Source organism: Aquarana catesbeiana, linkage group LG06 (genome assembly GCF_042186555.1).
Source record: "Aquarana catesbeiana isolate 2022-GZ linkage group LG06, ASM4218655v1, whole genome shotgun sequence".
NCBI lineage: Eukaryota > Metazoa > Chordata > Amphibia > Anura > Ranidae > Aquarana > Aquarana catesbeiana.
In genome coordinates, this window is record NC_133329.1 from 262,141,766 (window position 1) to 262,154,974 (window position 13,209).

Below are 13,209 nucleotides of genomic sequence, written 5' to 3' on the forward strand. Positions count from 1 at the left end.
CGTACTGGAGTTCGATTTTATGTGACACAGCTCCCCAGAGATCAGAAGTCTTTGGTGATGACATCATTCCTGCAGGAATTTCTTCAACAGAAGGAAATCATCCCAGTGCCCCAGGGAGAGGAAGGGCTATGGTGTTATTCACATGTTTTTCTAGTGAAGAAGCTGTCAGGAAAATTCAGGTTAATACGGAATTTAAAGATCCTAAACAGGTCCATCCGATACAAAAAATTTCATATGGACACAATTTATTCGGTGAGAAAACTCCTTCCCGCGGGGTGCTTTCTAGCCTCCATAGATCTCAGGGACGCATACCTGCATGTTCCCATAACACCGACGTCACAGAGATATCTGTGTCTGGCAATCAGAGCAGGGGGAGTGGTGTCACACTTTCAGTTCAGGGCTCTCCCGTTCGGTCTCTCTGCTTCCCCAAGGATCTTCACGAAGATCATGGCAGAAACATTGGCACCACTCAGCTTGGAAGGGGTATCTGTAGTACCATATGGGGGAGTTTCTGTTGACTGTGAGGAAACGTGGATGCAACCTACTAATGCAATTGCTGTACAACCCATATGCTGACGGTAAGGGTCAGTTTTTTAGGGTGTTGGTGATGGGTTCTTTCCTTTTCATCTCATCAAAAATCCTTTATTGACAGACTCAGAATCAATCAAATTTGGAACTTTCTTCAGTATTGATTATATGAACTTTTGTTTATTATCATTTCCTTTTTTTTAATAGCGCTACACCTTTACCCCATATTTTTGTTATTGCACCCGACAATATTGTGTCAGCAACTTTTATGTAGTATTTTTGAATAGCGCAACAAGTTTGATCTGTATCTGTAGTACCATATCTGGACGACCTTCTGTTGTTCGCCAGCTCAGAGGACCTGTTATGCAGGGATTTGAAAAGGACAGAGAGCCATTTAGAGGATTTGGGTTGGATTTTGAACATGAAAAAATCAAACCTAATTCCCTCTCAGGTGATCATTTTCCTAGGCTATGTTATCAACTCAGTACAGGAAAAGATTTTCCTCCTGGAGGAAAAGATGATAAAGGTACAGGCGGCAGTAAAGAAAGTGCAGACAAATCTATCTGTTACAGTTCGGGCAGCCATGTCCATGCTGGGGCTTCTCACAGCCTCGATCCCAGCTGTTCAGTGGGCCCGACTCCATGCGAGAGACCTCCAACAAGCGATTCTACAGTGGGGCCTACGGAGAGTCTTTGGAGAAAAAGATCAGGATCCCATCTCCAGTAAAAATTAAAATATGGTGGTGGAGGCAAACAAATTTGAACAAGGGTTTGCTGTGGACCTTTCCCACAGCAAAAATCTTGATGATAGATGCGAGCTCCTGGGGGTGGGGTGCACATCTGGAGAACCAGTTGGCCCAGGGGTCCTGGTCAGTGGAGGAATCCAGGAGATCCTCAAACTAGAGGGAATTAAGGGCCATTTTTCTGGGGTTGTGGGCCTTCAGACAGATGATCAGGGACCAACACATACAGGTATTGTCAGACAACGCCACGGCAGTGGCCTACATCTCAAGACAAGGAGCAGGTGTCTTCTAGACTTGGCCCTACAGACTCTGACTTGGGCAGAGGACAACGTGGCATCCCTAACAGCAGTGCATCTGAAGGGCAACCTAAACCAGATAGCGGACTTTTTAAGCAGAAGAAGGGTTTTAGCGTCCGAATGGAGCCTAAGTCAGGAGGTCTTTCAGCAGATAGTGGACAAATGGCGAATCTCCAGATAGACCTTTTTGCATCACAAACAAATGCAAAGGTTCCGGTCTACTATTCTCTGAACAGGCAGGACCAAGCGGAAGGTCTGGACGCACTGGCGCATCGCTGGACCTTCCGTTTGTGTTACGCTTTTCCCCCTGTACAAATGATCCTGTTAGTGCTCAGAAAGCTACAGGGAAAAAAGACGATTTTAGTGGCCCCGTATTGGCCCAAGAGGCCTTGGTTTTCAGTCCTACTAAAATTAGTGGTAGAGTCCCATTGGTTGCTTCCGGTCCAAAGGGATCTACTGACTCAGGGTCCCCTTCTGCATCCCAACATAGGTCACTTCAAGCTGGCAGTTTGGTTACTGAGGAGCAAATCCTGAGGAGTAAGGGTTTGTCTGATAATTTCATTTGTACCCTGCTAAATAGCAGGAAGGTCACAAGGGCCATTTATTTTAAAACCTGGAATTGCTTCAATTTCTGGTGCGTTTCCAAAAATCACTCTCCACAGGAGAACTTTTCTGTTCTGGAATTTCTCCAGGACGGCATAGAAAAGGGTTTGGCAACTAGCACCTTGAAAGTTCAGGTAGCTGCACTATCAGTTTTTCTAGAGAGAAGGTTATCTCTAGACCCTTGGATCATTAGGTTTTTTAAGGCACTAGCTAGAGCTAAACCGCTTAAGTGTTTTCCCAAATGGGATTTATCAGTTGTTTTGCAGGGTCTGACTAGAAGACCTTTTGAACCATCAGATGAAGCCACAATTAAATTGTGGTCCTTAAAGCTAACACTGCTGATAGCAGTCACCTCGGCTAGAAGGGTCAGTGAACTTCAGGCGTTATCTATCATTGAGCCTTTCTTGATAGTTTTCCCAGATCGGCTAGTATTGAGGACAGACCCGGGGTGTTTGCCAAAGGTTGCTTCAGTTTTTCACAGATCCCAAGAGATAATTTTACCAATGTTCTGTCCAAATTCAACAGGACCTAAAGAAAGAGAATTTCATAGTCTGGACGTGAAGAGATGCGTTTTACGCTATCTAGAGGTAACAAAAGAGTTTAGAAGATCCAATTTTATTTCTGGGTCTCATAAGGATTACGGAGCTTCTCAAAGCACGATTGGTAGGTGGCTTTGGATGGCTATCCACAAAGCTTATAGGACTGTGGAAATAGAACCTCCCACAGGGGTAGTAGCTCATTCAACTCGAGCTGTAGCTACATCCTGGGCGGAACGAGCTGGAGCTTCGCCAGGGCGAATTTGTAAGGCGGCCACATGGACGAGTTATTCCACCTTTACTCGTCACTATAGGATGGACCTGCTCTTGGCAGCAGAGCAGTCGTTTGGCAGGAAGGTCCTGCAAGCGGTGGTCCCACCCTAATGGCCCGTACACACGATCCGAATATCGCTTAATAGTCGCAAGTAGAAATTGAATAGCTAAATAAAGTCACGAAAATTCTGGTACGACAGACAAAAAAATCGGAAGTGATGTCATGTGTTGTAATGTATTTGTATTGTATTTTCGGACGACAACTATACTGACTAAACAAAAATCGTACGATCTGGAATCGTACGAGGAAAATTTTCGGGTATGTCCGATCGAGTAATATCGGATGAACGGTCGTGATCGGCCATCGAAAGTAGTGTACACACGATCTGAATATCGTACGATCCTTCCTCGGACGACCGTTTTCGTACGATATTTGGATCGTGTGGGCCATTAGAGTAAATACTCGTTTATCATCTCCAGGTGCTGTCCTGAAAGACGAGGTGAGAAAACCTTAGTTAGTCTTACCAGTAACGGTATTTCTACGGGTCTTTCAGGACAGCGCCAATGACCCTCCCTTGGTTATAAATGTTAATGTGTTGTGGTTGCTATGTTCTGCTTATATAATTTCAGCATGGCTGGAGGTACTTGGTAACAACTCAGGACATGGTGGAAGTCTCCAGGCTTTAAAGGAATGACTGCAGTGTTTCCTGGGATGTGGGTGGAGCTGCGCTCTCTCCAGGTGCTGTCCTGAAAGACTCGTAGAAATAGAGTTACCGGTAAGTCTAACTAAGGTTTTTAGCTGGCAAGTCTCTTGCACCCCTCTTGTTCCAACCACTGCACCCCCTCCTGAGCACCTGTTCCAACCACTGCACCCCCTCCTGAGCACCTGTTCCAACCATTGCACCCCCTCCTGAGCACCTGTTCCACCACTGCACCCCCTCCTGAGCACCTGTTGCACTACTGCACCCCCTCCTGAGCACCTGTTCCAACACTGTACCCCTCTTGTTCCAACCACTGCACCCCTGTTGTTCCAACCACTGCACCCTTCTTGTTCCAACCACTGCACCCCTCCTGAGCACCTTTTCTAACCACTGCACCCCCTCCTGGGCACCTGTTCTAACCACTGCACCCCTCCTGAGCACCTGTTCTAACCACTGCACCCCCTCCTGGGCACCTGTTCCAACCACTGCACCCCCTCCTGAGCACCTGTTCCACCACTGCACCCCCTCCATAGCACCTATTTCACCACTGCACCCCCTCCTGAGCACCTGTTCCACCACTGCACCCCCTCCTGAGCACCGGTTCCACCACTGCACCCCTGTTTGTTCCAACCACTGCACCCCCTCCTGAGCACCTGTTCCAATCACTGCACCCCCTCCTGAGCACCTGTTCCAACCACTGCACCCCCTCCTGAGCACCTGTTCCATCAATGCACCTCCTCCTGAGCACCTGTTCCACCACTGCACCCCTTCTAAACACCTGTTTCACCACTGCATCCCTCTTGTTCCAACCACTGCACCCCCTCCTGAGTACCTGTTCCACCACTGCACCCCTCTTGGTCCAACTACTGCACCCCCCTCCTGAGCACCTGTTCCACCACTGCACCCCTCTTGTTCCAATTACTGCACCCCTCTTGTTCCAACCACTGCACCCCTCCTGAGCACCTGTTGCACCACTGCACCCCCTCCTGAGCACCTGTTCCAACCACTGCACCCCTCTTGTTCCAACCACTGTACCCCCTCCTGAGCACCTGTTCCAACCACTGCACCCCCTCCTGACCACCTGTTCCAACCACTGCACCCCCTTCTGAGCACCTGTTCCAACCACTGCCTCCCTCCTGAGCACCTGTTCCAACCACTTACCCCCTCCTGAGCACCTGAATGAGGGTGGTGACGGTAGCCTTAGGGAAGAAGACAGCTTGCCCACATCCCTATGAAACTGTACAATAGAACATTGTTTTCCTCTAAATGGGACTTTATAAGGCAAGAGTCTTCAGACAGTATATCAAAATCACATATATAATTTTATTATCAAAAAAAAAAAATATTAAAATCATGGCAGAGGACATGAAAAAACTTAATAAAAAGATAAGGATGCTGACAATACAAGTGGTGATCACAATGACAATAGCATATAAGGTACAATGATAAACACAGAAAACCACACTGACTAATGCGGCTGAGGTCTGCACATACAAAGAGGCCGACGCATTTCGAGGTTTTAATTGGGTTGGAACCTCTTCTTCAGGGGCAGATGATGAGATAGGTGGTTATCTGTACATTTACAAAAAAAGGGCAAAACATCTTAAAAAACATTCATGGTATCAGAAACCGCATATAGTCATAACAGTCAGAAATATTTAATATATTTAGATAATATTCTCACCATGTAGTTTTTTGAACACACATTAGAGAGCATCCAGCTTTAAAAGGAAAACAGTGGGTACAGTGGCCTGCTGGCAGGAAGCAGACACGTGGACCAACCCTAGCACCAAGAACACGGTATAGGCATGCAGCCCAGCAACAGGACACAAAGGGCGTCCTCCCACCCGCAAAATAACGCCACTGATGACAGCTGTGGTGAATAGTGTATGTCACCTAAGACAAAAGGAAGGAACAGTCTAATAGAATCCAATCCATAGATATAAAAGGAAGAAAGTAGTCAACATCAAAAACAAAAAAGATGGCCCTTATATCTAATGTATATTGATATAATAGGGATATCAATCCGTCCTCCAGCTTACCTATAGGCTTATATAGAGTGGAGATCACGCCTAACAGGTAGGAGGGAATCGCATGGAACTTTGGCAAGGTAGGGATAAATGTTGAATCCCTCTGTGTGACCAGGTCTCACATCAGGGGGGAAAACAACATAATTGGACCCATCAGCATATAATGGCTGAAAAACAAAAACAAAAAGTTTTGTGTGATTAATTAAAATCACAGGGGAACCAATATACAAAAAGCACTGCTGCAAGCAGTGTCGCAGCACAGCCAATCCACACCACACTAATGTCTGAGTTGGCTTGCGTGTGCCTAACCCCTGTCTCTAGACAGAGCCTACAATCTATAGGGATAGAGATGAGCTGGTTACCTTGAAGGGTGGTGAGGCTGAACAGCCGGTCCGACGCCTATGCAGGCATGAGACTGGCCATTCAGGGCATAAGGCTTTTCTAATACCGCTCATTAGTGTAACATCAGCAACAGCTGATGAGCCGGTGAGCGTCATAGACAGTGGGAGAGGAGGGGGGAGGGATCTTCCTCCGAATCCCCGGCGTGCAGGCCCGCATCCTTGGTCCCACCCACTTATCAGAGCACAGAGGGAGGAAACATCCAGCTCTGGCAACAGCTGACACGTGCTGGGAGGGGACCAGTGTCCGCGTCGGGGACCCGTGGTGTGTTGATCGCCATGGTGATGGGACAGACACATTGCCCCGATCATGTGCGATCACTGAAACGGGAGGCCAAAAAGCGCCAAAGGGAAGAAATGGCACATTGGCCTCCGTGCGCCGAGTGGACTGCTAAGGCGCATGCCGACCGGTCACTGTACCGTACTATTTTCCTTTTAAAGCTGGATGCTCTCTAATGTGTGTTCAAAAAACTACATGGTGAGACTATTATCTAAATATATTAAATATTTCTGACTATTATGACTATATGCTGTTTCTCATACAATGAATGTTTTTTAAGATGTTTTGCCCTTTTTTTGTAAATGTACAGATAACCACCTATCTCATCATCTGCCCCTGAAGAAGAGGTTCCAACCCAATTAAAACCTCGAAACGCGTCAGGCTCTTTGTATGTGCAGACCTCAGCCGCATTAGTCGGTGGGTTTTCTGTGTTTATCATTGTACCTTTATATGCTATTGTCATTGTGATCACCACTTGTATTGTCAGCATCCTTATCTTTTTATTAAGTTTTTTCATGTCCTCTGCCATGATTTTAATAATTTTTTTGATAATAAAATTATATATGTGATTTTGATATACTGTTTGAAGACTCTTGCCTTATAAAGTCCCATTTAGAGGAAAACAATGTTCTATTGTACACCTCCTGAGCACCTGTTCCACCACTGCACCGCTCTTATTCCAACCACCGCATCCCCCTCCTGAGCACCTGTTCCACCACTGCACCCCTCTTGTTCCAACCACTGCACCTCCCTCTGAGCACCTGTTCCACCACTGCACCCCTTTTGCTCCAACCACTGCACCCTCTCCTGAGCACCTGTTCCACCACTGCACTCCTCTTGTTCCAACCACTGCACTCCTTTTGTTCCAATCACTGCACCCCTCTTGTTCCAACCACTGCACCCCCTCCTGAGCACCCGTTCCACCACTGCACCCCTTTTGATCCAACCACTGCACCCCCTCCTGAGCACCTGTTCCTCTACTGCACCCCTCTTGTTCCAACCACTGCACCCTCTCCGTTTTCACCTCTTACCTCCTGAACTGCTGTTCTAGCACTGAAAAACACACGCCAGTTTCTATACCTGTGATGCCTCGTCCACACTCCAGCATGCTTCTTTCCTTGTTGCTTTCAGGTGGGGTGAAGCCAAATGACATGACTGCTACCCTCAAGGTCCAGGCTGAGTAAGAGAGAAGTAATGCTGCAGCAGCCCTACGGATGATTTAAAAAAAATGGTGGGGGGACACCCAGGAAGACCCGGTGCTCGAAATGCCACGGTTCTGAGTGGAGTGAGCAGGGTCAGAGAGCAGTGACCGCATGGCCAGGTTGCTGAACACACAGTAAGCCACAGCTAAGTGATGCAGTCCCTCGCCTGGCTGGGAGGAGGGAGAGGTACCGGGTGGGTGAGTGAGGTCAATCTTTGGAGCCCAGAGGCAGCTCTTCAATTAGGCAAAATAGGCGGCCGCGAGGTCCCTGTGAGCATGAGGCCTTAGGCAACTGCCTAATTTGCCTAATTAGAGAGCCGCCTCTGGCTGGAGTACTTATTGGGTGAGCATTTGTGGTCCCACTGTATGTAGGAATGTAGTCATCCTCTCTTGCTCACTCCTGAGATAGTTTAGGCATGTGCTATGGACTATGGGATTTGTAGTGTGTATAGAGCAGTGCACATGGTCTTGCACTGCTAGTTCCATACAACAGGAAGTGAGGGGGTAAAGGAGAGTTTCAAGAGTTCATGGAGGATGTTACAAGAAGGCAGGAAAAACACAGTAAAAAAAATATTTAATGAAAAATAGATTACATGGCATCCACAAGTAGTGGATGTGTATGAATTATTTTTGGAGAATGAAGATATTGTTTAGTATCACTTTAATCATACTGTAAGTGTGGTATTTGTTTTTGGGAATTATATAAAAAAAACACCATGGCAGATGGAAGGATGAATGCAGCAAGTGGCAAGTAGTTTCAAATATTTGTTGTATATATAATTCTAAATGAATAATTTGACAGCTTCAAATCCTTAAGTGATATGAGGACCATGGCTGCTGCTGCAGTCATAATCCTGGTATCATATTTTTCAGCTGGCAAGTCTCTTTTTTGCAAAAGTGATCCAAGTGGCTCTATAGCCAGCTGATCACTTTTACAGGTGGGTCCACCCTCCTGCTGCCCCCTGCCGCCTTTCCTGGGCTCTCCCATCCCACTAGGGAGCTCGGGACTGACATGACCTGTCGCACTGGATGCACTATGAAGAGTGGGAGGAACTTCTGTTTTGCAATCTCTTCGGTAACCTAAGACACTGAAAGTAATGAGGATTATGAAGAAACAGTGCCAAGAAAATAAATTTAAATAAAAGAAAAAAATACATAAAAAAACAACTTAAAGCACACCTGTCTTATACGCAAATGTGAATGCACATGTAGGTTCCGCACGCACATGTAAACAGTGATCGCACCGAACACCAGAGTGAGAGCAATAATTCTAGTGCCAGATCTCCTGTTTAAATCTAAACTAGTAACCTAAAGGCTTTTGAAGTGTTGCCTATTGATAATTTAATGTACCATAGTTTTCCCCATTCCATGGGTGTGTGCAATTTAAAAACTTGACATGTTAGGTATCTATTTACTCAGAACATCATCTTTCATATTATACATATATACATATACATATATAATACACATATTATATTGTGTCTGTGGCCTTAAAATTTGTTAAAGTATATTTTTCCTGAAAATTTGCTCTTAATAAACTGCTGCACAAATATTGTGTGACATAAAAAATTGCAACTGTAGCCAGGAGCTGGATATTATGCCTGAAATTCAGAGAGAGTGTGCAGTGTTATTAATGGGGAGTTGTCTCCCCTCTAGTGTTGGCTGGACTCTATGTGTCATTTCCTTTTTCTTTTGGCAAAACTTAGAGCAAAGCATCGTGGGATGTGTAGTTCAGAATGCTGAAGTTTCAATGCCAGCAGGACTGATCTTAACTCTGATTACCAGAATGCTGAGAGGACAGAACAGACTGCTGGGAGAGGATATAAAAGGGCTGGTTGGGGCCCACATCGCTCTCTTGGGACGCCGGTTTGACTCTGCCAGCAGGAGGTCTGTGTGACAGTGAGCTGCTATGATTCGTGGCCTTCACAGCGGGGAGCCGTTCAGCTATACCCAGAGGGACCTCTGTGGATAGCATAGCTTCTCCCCTAGAGCGGACCAGAGGTTGTTCCAGGTTTTTCAGAGATGCCTGCACTTCAAATCCGGGTAGGCCGCAGCATAGCATGGCGAACGCCATTTCCCAGAGCCAGGATAAAGATAGAGAGTTCCTGAAGGAGTCTTCTACATCACCTACATCGTTTTCAGCTGTATCTGGGTCCAGTGTGGTGAGTGGGCATAGCCCATTTAGTTGCTATAAGACACTACTTACAGACATCCTTTATTCAGCTCTGCATGGTGGTACTTGTAGTGCCACTGGAAGTCAGTTCTTATACTATAACGAACACTGTAAGCAGACATCTATGCCTTGTTCACATTATTGCTTCTTGTAGTTTTACTGGACACAACACCACTAGGATCATACAAGAGGAGATTAAAGTAAAATAAGGATACCCTAAAGATCTGCCAAATTTGCTATACCCTATTATCAAGGATTACCTTAATCACATTACATCTAAGCTAGCTGAAGATATCTGGATTTCAAGGAATAACCCTTCCACCTTTTTTTTTTTTATCCTTTCTTCATCTGCTCTAGTTTGGATTCTATTTAACCACTTGCCGACTGGCTCACGCCGATATACATCCGCAAAGTGGCACGGGTGCACAAAACAACGTACCCGTACGTCGCTGCGTCATCCGCGGCTAGCGGGCGTGCCGCGGGTCCCGCAGACTCGAGTGTCAGCCGGTGGCCCGCGATCGTGGCACGGAGAGGCAGAACGGGGAGATGCCTATGTAAACAAGGCATTTCCCTGTTCTGCCTAGCAACATGACAGGGAACTACTGCCCCCAGTGATCGGGAGCAGTGATCTCTGTCATGATCTAGTAATCCCATACCCCCTACAGTTAGAACATGCCCAGGGAACACAGTTAACTCCTTGATCGCCCCTAGTGTTCAACCCCTACCCTGCCAGTGACATTTACACAGTAATCAGTGCATTTGTATAGCACTGATCGCTGTATAAATGCCAATGGTCCCAAAATAGTGTCAAAAGTGTCCGATCTGTCCACCGCAATGTTGCACTCACGATAAAAATCGCAGATCGCCACCATTACTAATAAAAAAAATTATTAATAAAAATGCCATAAATCTATCCCCTATTTTGTAGACGCGATAACTTTTGCACAAACCAATCAATATACGTTTATTGCGGTTTTTTTTTTACCAAAAATATGTAGAAGAGTACATATGGGCCTAAACTGTGGAAGAAATTAGTTTTTTTAATATATTTTTGGGGATATTTATTATAGCAAAAAGTAAAAAATATTGCTTTTTTTTCAAAATTTTCGTTCTTCTTTTGTTTATAGTGCAAAAAATAAAAACTGCAGAGGTGATCAAATACCACCAAAAGAAAGCTCTATTTGTGGGAAAAAAAGGACATCAATTTTGTTTGGGTACAACGTCGCACGACCGTGCAATTGTCAGTTAAAGCGACTGTAACAGAACGTACCCCACACTACGCTTAATTGCTTCCGTCAGTATACCACTTCCTCCAGTCTGAATCTAGAGCAGATATTCCAACCGCTCATAAGCACAAAACAAGACAACACTTGCTTAGCTGCTAACATGGATTGTTTTATTAGAACCAAAATTACAAGTCTTTATATACTGTTAAAGAGGAGGTTCCCCCTCCTGCTCATATTACTCCAACAATACAACTGTAACCTAATTAACCTAATTAACATGAGCTAGTTTACTAAATCATTTACAGACTAGGTAACTCAGAGACATGACCTTTGGGCAGACTTGTGGTCACCGAGCTTCACACAGTAGTATAAACACAATAGCAGGAGCTAATTACAATTAACAATACAAACAGTGATCTCCCCCCCTTCTCAGCCTAGTAGGCAACCAACTATAGTATGAGTATACTGTCCGACTCCTACCCAGTTCTAGAGGCCAATGTGATCAGCTCTCTCAACTAACATGTGGAGTTCAGAATCAAACAAACCAAGAATAGTCTTTACATATGTCCTGGGAGATATTGTGGATAAATATTACTGTCCCATTTTAAGCAATCCAAGACATACCCTCCCAGTCACCATTTCCAATATGGCATACACAGGGTTCCCAGAGTCTGTGTGTCCTGGGGGACAAGGACCCGAATCCAAAGTAACACCACCTCAAGGGTCCCTAGGTATGCAGCTCACAAAGCGCACCATTCCCCCAAATACCAGGGCCCATAATCGGTAGGCAAGAGGCTGGCACTCAGTCCCCTCCAAAAGCCTCTGTCCCAGGTGAGTCTGTCACATTTCTCCCCCATAAAAGGTTGACTAACAAGGTCCCAGACCTCCACCTGGTCTGCAAATGCGTTAGTCAGGCAGAGTGAACTCACATAGTCAGTCCGCATGGTCTCCATTCTTGGCTGCAAGGAATAGTTGACACGTGTAGGGGTGGGGCAGAGGTCATTTACTCTCTGCCCGGATGCCAGTGCTTCAGCTGGGTGGTTTTTAACATTCCGAGGCTCGGTCTGCTGCTGGGCAGAGGGGCCGATCGCCCCAGCTTCCTGAAGCTCTGGGGACACTCTAGGTGCTAGGCAGAGGCCAGCGGCCCTTTGCCCTATTGCCAGTGATTCAGCTGGCAGTAGCAGCTTTACTACCTCAGCTTGTCGCTGGAGAGAGGGGCCGACTGCCCCGGCTCCCTGAAACTCCACAGTTGTTGCCGGTGCTGGGCAGAGGTTGGTAGCACTCTGCCCTGTTGCCAGCACTTCTGCTGGGGACTCCACATCCCCCGCTCCAGCTAAGCATTGGGGCTGGCTTCCTCCACTTCCAAACTGTGTAGCTGCCATTGGTGAGGTGAGCCGACTGCTTTCTTTTCCATTACCTCATCTGGCTGCTGGGACGACATGTCTCTGATACTGTCTCCCAGGTGCACGGATCTTTGCTGGGGAGGAAAGACCGCTTCCTCCACCCTGGCCAACTGTTGGGGAGGGACAAAGAACACCTCCTCTCCCTTCTCCCCCTGTATCTGCTGCTGGGAAGTGATTGCCACCTTCTCACCCTGAGCCTCCAAAACTGTCACAGGTGTGGGGCAGAGGTCTTGGACCCTCTGTCTGGTGATCAGCGCTTCACCTGGGGAAGTTCCCTGTAACTCCACAGATACTGCTGTTGGTGCTGAGCAGAGCACAGTGAAGTTTGGCCCTACTACCAGCTCTTCTGCTGGGGGCTCACCAGATTGTTCTTCCTTAGCAGAAAAGTCTATCAAATCCCCTGTTTCTGCAATTGGTGTCTGGGGATAGAGGTTCACCATCTCCTGTCCATGGAACTCAGAAGATGCTATCATTGCTGGGCAGAGGTTAGCAGAGCTCTGCCCTGTTGTCAGCACTTCAGCTTTTGGGATGGCAATCTCCAGATTTTCCACTGCCGATTCTCTGGCATGCTGCTGGACAGGCACATTCCTCCATCCAAGATCATCCCATGCAGAAACATTATCATCAAGGTCAGTCAGCACTTGCTGCATCTGCCATAAGAACTCCGCGTCCATAGCTGCGGGGGCAGGTTGGCAAAGCACACTGTTACTCTGCCACATTGCCGACTCTTCAGTCAGGATTTCAGAGTTGTCAACTGGTATTTCCTGATAGTCCCAGGCAAAGGGAGCCCAGCCCTGGCGCTGAGCAGAATCTAGCAGC

General features: G+C 46.6%; 1 protein-coding gene across 1 annotated transcript in view; it reads left to right on the forward strand.

Moving 5' to 3' along the window:
- The first annotated feature begins 386 nt into the window (after nt 1-386).
- Nucleotides 387-13,209, forward strand: part of LOC141146741 (caspase-8-like) — a 109,675-nt gene continuing 96,852 nt past the window's right edge. The window contains exon 1 of the mRNA XM_073633258.1: nt 387-578. The gene's annotated coding sequence lies outside the window, so the exon portion shown is untranslated. The remainder of the gene's footprint in view (nt 579-13,209) is intronic.